Source organism: Coregonus lavaretus, assembly GCF_964263955.1.
Source record: "Coregonus lavaretus genome assembly, chromosome: 9".
Lineage (NCBI taxonomy): Eukaryota > Metazoa > Chordata > Actinopteri > Salmoniformes > Salmonidae > Coregonus > Coregonus lavaretus.
Genome location: NC_139996.1, coordinates 51,451,395 through 51,458,702, shown reverse-complemented (window position 1 = coordinate 51,458,702; position 7,308 = coordinate 51,451,395).

Genomic DNA, 7,308 nt, shown 5'->3' with positions numbered 1-7,308 from the left:
TTGTATTGTTCTGGGGCCTCATTTTATGAACTTGTATGTACAGTGCGGGGGGAAGTATTTGATCCCCTGCTGATTTTGTACGTTTGCCCACTGACAAAGACATGATCAGTCTATAATTTTAATGGTAGGTTTATTTGAACAGTGAGAGACAGAATAACAACAAAAAAAATCCAGGAAAACGCATGTCAAAAATGTTATAAATTGATTTGCATTTTAATGAGGGAAATAAGTATTTGACCCCTCTGCAAAACATGACTTAGTACTTGGTGGCAAAACCCTTGTTGGCAATCAGAGGTCAGACGTTTCTTGTAGTTGGCCACCAGGTTTGCACACATCTCAGGAGGGATTTTGTCCCACTCCTCTTCGCAGATCTTCTCCAAGTCATTAAGGTTTCGAGGCTGACGATTGGCAACTCGAACCTTCAGCTCCCTCCACAGATTTTCTATGGGATTAAGGTCTGGAGACTGGCTAGGCCACTTCAGGACCTTAATGTGCTTCTTCTTGAGCCACTCCTTTGTTGCCTTGGCCGTGTGTTTTGGGTCATTGTCATGCTGGAATACCCATCCACGACCCATTTTCAATGCCCTGGCTGAGGGAAGGAGGTTCTCACCCAAGATTTGACGGTACATGGCCCCGTCCATTGTCCCTTTGATGTGGTGAAGTTGTCCTGTCCCCTTAGCATAACAACACCCCCAAGCATAATGTTTCCACCTCCATGTTTGACGGTGGGGATGGTGTTCTTGGGGTCATAGGCAGCATTCCTCCTCCAAACATGGCGAGGTGAGTTGATGCCAAAGAGCTCGATTTTGGTCTCATCTGACCACAACACTTTCACCCAGTTCTCCTCTGAATCATTCAGATGTTCATTGGCAAACTTCAGACGGGCCTGTATATGTGCTTTCTTGAGCAGGGGGGGACCTTGCGGGCGCTGCAGGATTTCAGTCCTTCACGGCGTAGTGTGTTACCAATTGTTTTCTTGGTGACTATGGTCCCAGCTGCCTTGATCATTGACAAGATCCTCCCGTGTATTTCTGGGCTGATTCCTCACCGTTCTCATGATCATTGCAACTCCACGAGGTGAGATCTTGCATGGAGCCCCAGGCCGAGGGAGACTGACAGTTATTTTGTGTTTCTTCCATTTGCGAATAATCGCACCAACTGTTGTCACCTTCTCACCAAGCTGCTTGGCGATGGTCTTGTAGCCCATTCCAGCCTTGTGTAGGTCTACAATCTTGTCCCTGACGTCTTTGGAGAGCTCTTTGGTCTTGGCCATGGTGGAGAGTTTGGAATCTGATTGCTTGCTTCTGTTGACAGGTGTCTTTTATACAGGTAACAAGCTGAGATTAGGAGCACTCCCTTTAAGAGTGTGCTCCTAATCTCAGCTCGTTACCTGTATAAAAGACACTTGGGATCCAGAAATATTTCTGATTGAGAGGGGGTCATACTTATTTCCCTCATTAAAATGCAAATCAATTTATAACATTTTTGACATGTGTTTTTCTGGATTTTTTTGTTGTTATTCTGTCTCTCACTGTTCAAATAAATCTACCATTAAAATTATAGACTGTTCATTTCTTTGTCAGTGGGCAAATGTACAAAATCAGTAGGGGATCAAATACTTTTTTCCCCTCATTGTATAAACTCTACTCCAAAACATGCGTGTGCCAGTTTTCACGCAAAAGTTGTAATTAATAAAAACCGAACTTGACGCGAGTGTGCTTAATGCCCCAAACATTTTAGACCATACAAATGCACAATCTAGTGGTTGAAGGGTTGCATTGCAACCAGACAGTATTTTGTGAAAATGGGGGATATGATGCAACACTTATGCATTAAAGAAACAGGAAAAATAGTACAAAGATGCAATAATTTGCCCTTAGTGAGGTTTTGCAGTCTAAAATAATTAGAAATAGGAATATATTTCATTTTCATGATCATATGCAGAAATGTATAATTTTTTGACTGGTTTCATACTCCCGAAGTAGCCAAAAATAAGGATACTATTCATCCCATATTTTTTAATTGGAACTACTTCAAAATTGTAAATAGCTACTTCAAGTATTTTGCCCTATCCGACCCGGCGCACGGTTTAAACAATGGGATACAGTTGAACTTCAGTAGGACAGTTTACCTTTTCCATTGACGTGTTGGCTACTACTGTATGTCTGAATACTGTAATTTCATATTTCTCGAGTAGACAATATTTGGGAATTCGCGGGCAGTCCAGCATAGGTTGAGAGAAGTAGATTCAAACATTCTACTGACAGGTCCACAACATTTTTCATTGTTTTTTTTCTTTCAGAATCTTAGTCCTTCTCCAAATACAGGATAAGTTACTGCAAAAGATAAACATTCTGCCAACACGAGGAAGCAGTATTTCAGCTTCAGGGGAGTTTAATAAATTATCCACACACACATCCAACACCACTCTGACAGTAATTGTGACTGACAATGATTGTGGTTTTCTAATGAAAGAGGTAAAACTTAGACGATGGCGCTGATCTACATGACTAACAAGCTAGCACAGGCTTGTATATTACAGCACAGGCTATTCACTGTAGCAGGAAATGTGTTCACATGGCAATAACCTACACAGGCTATGGAACTTGTAGACATGGTAAACCTAGTACATATACTAATGTAAACAGTGCAGTATTGTAAGTACGTCTACACAACATTAAGCATGAGCGATATCCACAGAGAACAGCCTAGCGCCACAAATGAGAAATGCTAAGAAACGGCTAATCACTAACCGGCATGCTAAATACTAATTCATTCTGAATGGAAGTGCTAGCGGGAGATAGCTAACAAGCTCAATCTAAATGGTGATTACAACAATGGGCAATCTTGTGCTACGAAAACGAGACATAAACATCTTAAGTCAGACGGCAAAGGTATTGTGACCGATAGGCCTAGTTTCATTTGGGTGGGGAGCCAGGCCCAGACAATCAGAATGAGTTTTTCCCCACAAAAGGGCTTTATTACAGACATAAATACTCCTCAGCACCCCCCATCTCAGACAGTCCCACAGGTCAAGAAGCCAGATGTGGAGGTCCTGGGCTGGCGTGGTTACACGTGGTCTGCGGTTGAGGCCGGTTGGACGTACTGCCAAATTCTCAAAACTGATGGAGGCAGTTTATGGTAGAGAAATTAACATTCAATTTCCTGGCAACAGCTTTGGTGGACATTCCTGCACTCAGCATGCCAATTTCACGCTCTCTCAAAACTTGAGACATTTGTGGCATTGTGTTGTGACAAAACTGCACATTTTAAAGTGGTCTTTTATTGTCCCAGATCATGCTGTTTAATCAGCTTCTTGATATGCCACACCTGTCAGGTGGATGGGATTATCTTGGCAAAGGAGAAATGCTCACTAACATGGATATAAACAAATGTGTGCACAACATTTGAGAAAAATAAGCTTTTTGTGCAAATGGAAAACTTCTGGGATTTTTTATTTCAGCTCATGACACATGGGACCAAAACTTTACATGTTGTGTTTATATTTTTGTTCAGTGTAATTCTATACCTTGGTGGTACTGGCTATATGTCGTTCAGTAGGGCCTACTTATGGGATAAAGATGCAACATTCTGGCAATTTATGTATGATATTTGTGAGACAGATCATGCTTTCCATCCGATCCTGCAACCTCCGCTGAATACAGGTAGGCAGTATGATCCTGCTTGCTCTGGACTCCCGTGAATTGACAATGTGACATGGTATCCCTAGTTGATATTTTGCTTGCCCGGATTCGCAGGCTTTGAACCACTCCTTTTTGGGGGTTGAGGGTCAAAGTTTGAAAACCACTGAGCTAGAGGACAGATTGCTGATTTGCTGTACAGCCATAGGATCAGTTGAAGCACATACGTGAAATTGTAGGGAGAGAGGACTGCCATAAATGAATATGCAGCTGCAAAAATTGTTTGGAGATCAACAATATTAACCATTTACTTTGCAAGCTCATCAGCAATGGGGTACCAAGCAACAATTATTAGCATAGGCCTACTGGTGTTTTGGTATGTCAAAATTGCTTGGAATTGATAATTTACTTATGAAGCTTGCATTTTGAATTTGTTAAAATTAATTATCACGACTTCAGAATGCACGACTTGGACTTGACTCAAGACTCGACCCGTTCTACTTGGGACTCAACTTGGACCTTGTAATTTAAGACTTGCTTGTGTCTCGAATAATAGTGATTTGGTCCCACTTTTGGTTATACAACGTTATTTGATAATGCTAGTGAGCCAGGCTAGCTGTGATACCACAGATTAAAGGGGAATGATACTGTAGCTAGTTAAATACATCAAGGTAACGTGTAATGTGATGTAGCTTGTCAGAGGAAGAAGTGTATAGCTCACGTTAGCTAGCAACCTTGCTAACAACAGCTAACTGCAGCCCATTGGCATTTAGGGTCAATACAGGAAAGGCACTTGGATATTAGCTTGCTAGCTAATCATAGGATGTAGCCAGCTTGCTTTCAATCTTTCAACTCGAACTAGCCAACTTATTTCAACTCGGACAAAGATATGATAACTGACCCGGATTTACAAGTTAGGTACACTACATGACCAAAGGTTTGTGGACACCTGCTCGAGGACAGACGATTTTTACACGCTACGTTCGCGGTCCTGTTCTGTGAGCTTGTGTGGCCTACCACTTCCCGGCTGAGCCGTTGTTGCTACTAGACGTTCCCACTTCACAATAACAGTACTTACAGTTGACCGGGACAGCTCTAGCAGGGCAGAAATTTGACGAACTGACTTATTGGAAAGGTGGCATCCTATGACGGTGCCACGTTGAAAGTCACTGAGCTTTTCAGTAAGGCCATTCTACTGCCAATGTTTGTCTATAGAGATTGCATGGCTGTGTGCTCGATTTTATACACCTGTCAGCAACGTGTGTGGCTGAAATAGCCGAATCCACTCATTTGAAGGGGTGTCCACATACATATTGGGGCTTCGTCTGCTAACCCAAAACAACATGCCCAGGGTGACCATGTCTAGCTAACATTTATAGCCCAATGACCTCTCAAAACCCACCCACAAGGCCTGAAAACTAGCCCAAAATGTTTTTTTTTCTCAGCAAGAGAGTTGACACATTTATCCAATAAACCCTTTTTCCATAACGTTATCGAGCGAATTAAGAAGGAATATTCGGTTTTCCATCAAAATAATAATGATTGCAAGTTTAAGAATATATGTCCCAATAGAAAATATAATTTGCCATTATTAAACTCGCCAGATCATTTTCCATCAATGGATGTCGATTTAACTTGTTTGACTGCTATGATTCAAAAATAAGGCCCGAGGAGGTGTTGTAGGACACAGCCCTTAGCCATGGTATATTGGCCATATACTACAAACCCCTGAGGTGCCTTATTGCTATTATACACTGGTTACCAATGTAATTAGAACAGCATAAATTATTTTTTGTCATGCCCCTGGTACACGGTCTGATATACCACAGCTTTCAACCAATCAGCATTCAGGGTTCAAACCACCCAGTTTATAATTGTAAATAAATCCCATTAGCTCATGTGCAGGAGAGTGCTGAAAGTTGGACAGAGGATCTCGAAATCTCTGTGCAAGAAACACATTAACTAACTTAAAAAAACGGATGTTAGGCTATTTTCTGGCAATTGTGCCATAACGATATGCCAGATGTTAAGACTACAAACTGTTATAAATGGCCTAATTGCAAGATTTACTTGTTATTTCAATAGGCATAGGCTACTGACTAAAATCTGGGTTTATAATTGCAATTTAACTTTGCCATGGTTTGCTGAGCTAGATACAGGTAGCCTAAAGCCCCTGATAGGCCAACATCTAATTTCATGGAAAAGTCCTCAATGAAACTGACATTAACCTCTACGGGATCGGTGTCCCGTATATGGGAAGGTTGAGCTAACGTGCGCGAATGTAATTAACATGACTGTTGTAAGTAACAGCAAACTTTCCAGGACATAGACATGTCTCATATGGGCAGAAAGCTTAAATTCTTGTTAATCTAACTGCACTGTCCAATTTACAGTAGCTATTACAGTGAAAAAAGACCATGCTATTGTTTGAGGAGAGTGCACAACAGGGGCGGTGTGTTCATTAGGGCGATATGGGCGACGCACTGCCAAACGGGAAAAGGAAGGGATTTTTTTTCTAATCAATTATATCACGGCAACAGTAGTTATTAGTGTTCTAATCTAGACGTCTGATCTGCCACTAAATGTCCAATCAGGCTAAAGTCGTGCTTCAAATGGCCCCGCCCGTTTTGGGGCGATTTCAGTCAGGTTGAAAATCGCCCAGAAGTGTCTCATAGCCTCTCATGTAAAATGTTTTTTTTTTTCAAATATCAGAGCTTTCAATACAATCTCTATGGGTTCCGGGAGGGCTTGCACTTACGCGCTTTCGTCATACGTAACATAACTAAGAAAAGAGCGGGTAGCAGCGTCAATCAAGATGGCTAGCGTTCAGTGCAACTCGATTGTCTCTTTGAAAGAAGTTCGTTTTTGTCGGCGAACAAATCAAGATAAATTGGTAACGAAACAATTAGGACCTCCCAGACCAAATTTAATAATTCAACAGGTTTCTACTAAAGGGGGAAAGTCCTACACCCGAGGATTTTCCAAAAATTGGGCTGTCAAAGACCCACATGGATAGCTGTTTGAGATTGTCTGCTTTGGGGAGAGTGAACATTGCCACTCAACTGGATGAGGGATACAGGCTAGCTGTCCGCCGCCACAACGATGAGGTTAGCAAGAACCGCCACATCCTCAGCCGGCTAATCCAGTGTGTGAAGTTTTGCGGAGTGTTTGAGTTAGCTTTGCGAGGCAAAGATGAAACGGAGGGCTCCACCAACCCTGGTATTTTTCTTGGACTTGTCAACTTTGTGGCACAATTAGATGAGGTGTTTGATGACCATCTTAAAAATGCTAAAGTTTTCAAGGGCACATCAAAGACCATTCAAAACGAGCTACTGGAGTGTATGCTAGCGGTCATGAGGGAACATATTGTGGAGGAGGTGAAGTCGGCGAACTTCGTAGCTATCCAAGCTGACGAGACCACGGACGTTTCTACACAGACACAGCTGGTGCCTGTGCTGAGGTACATAGATAGCAAGAATATTTTATTTTTTTCCTGGGGCTTTTTCACAAAATCATGCCCCACGTCGACATTCTGTACCAGAAGCTACAGAAGAAGGACATCGATGCTGTCTTCATCAAACGTGCCCTCGACAGCTTCACAAGCAGTGTGCAGGCCATAAGGTAAGATTAAACAATATCATTCGATCTTTCTCAAAGCAGAGCTTTA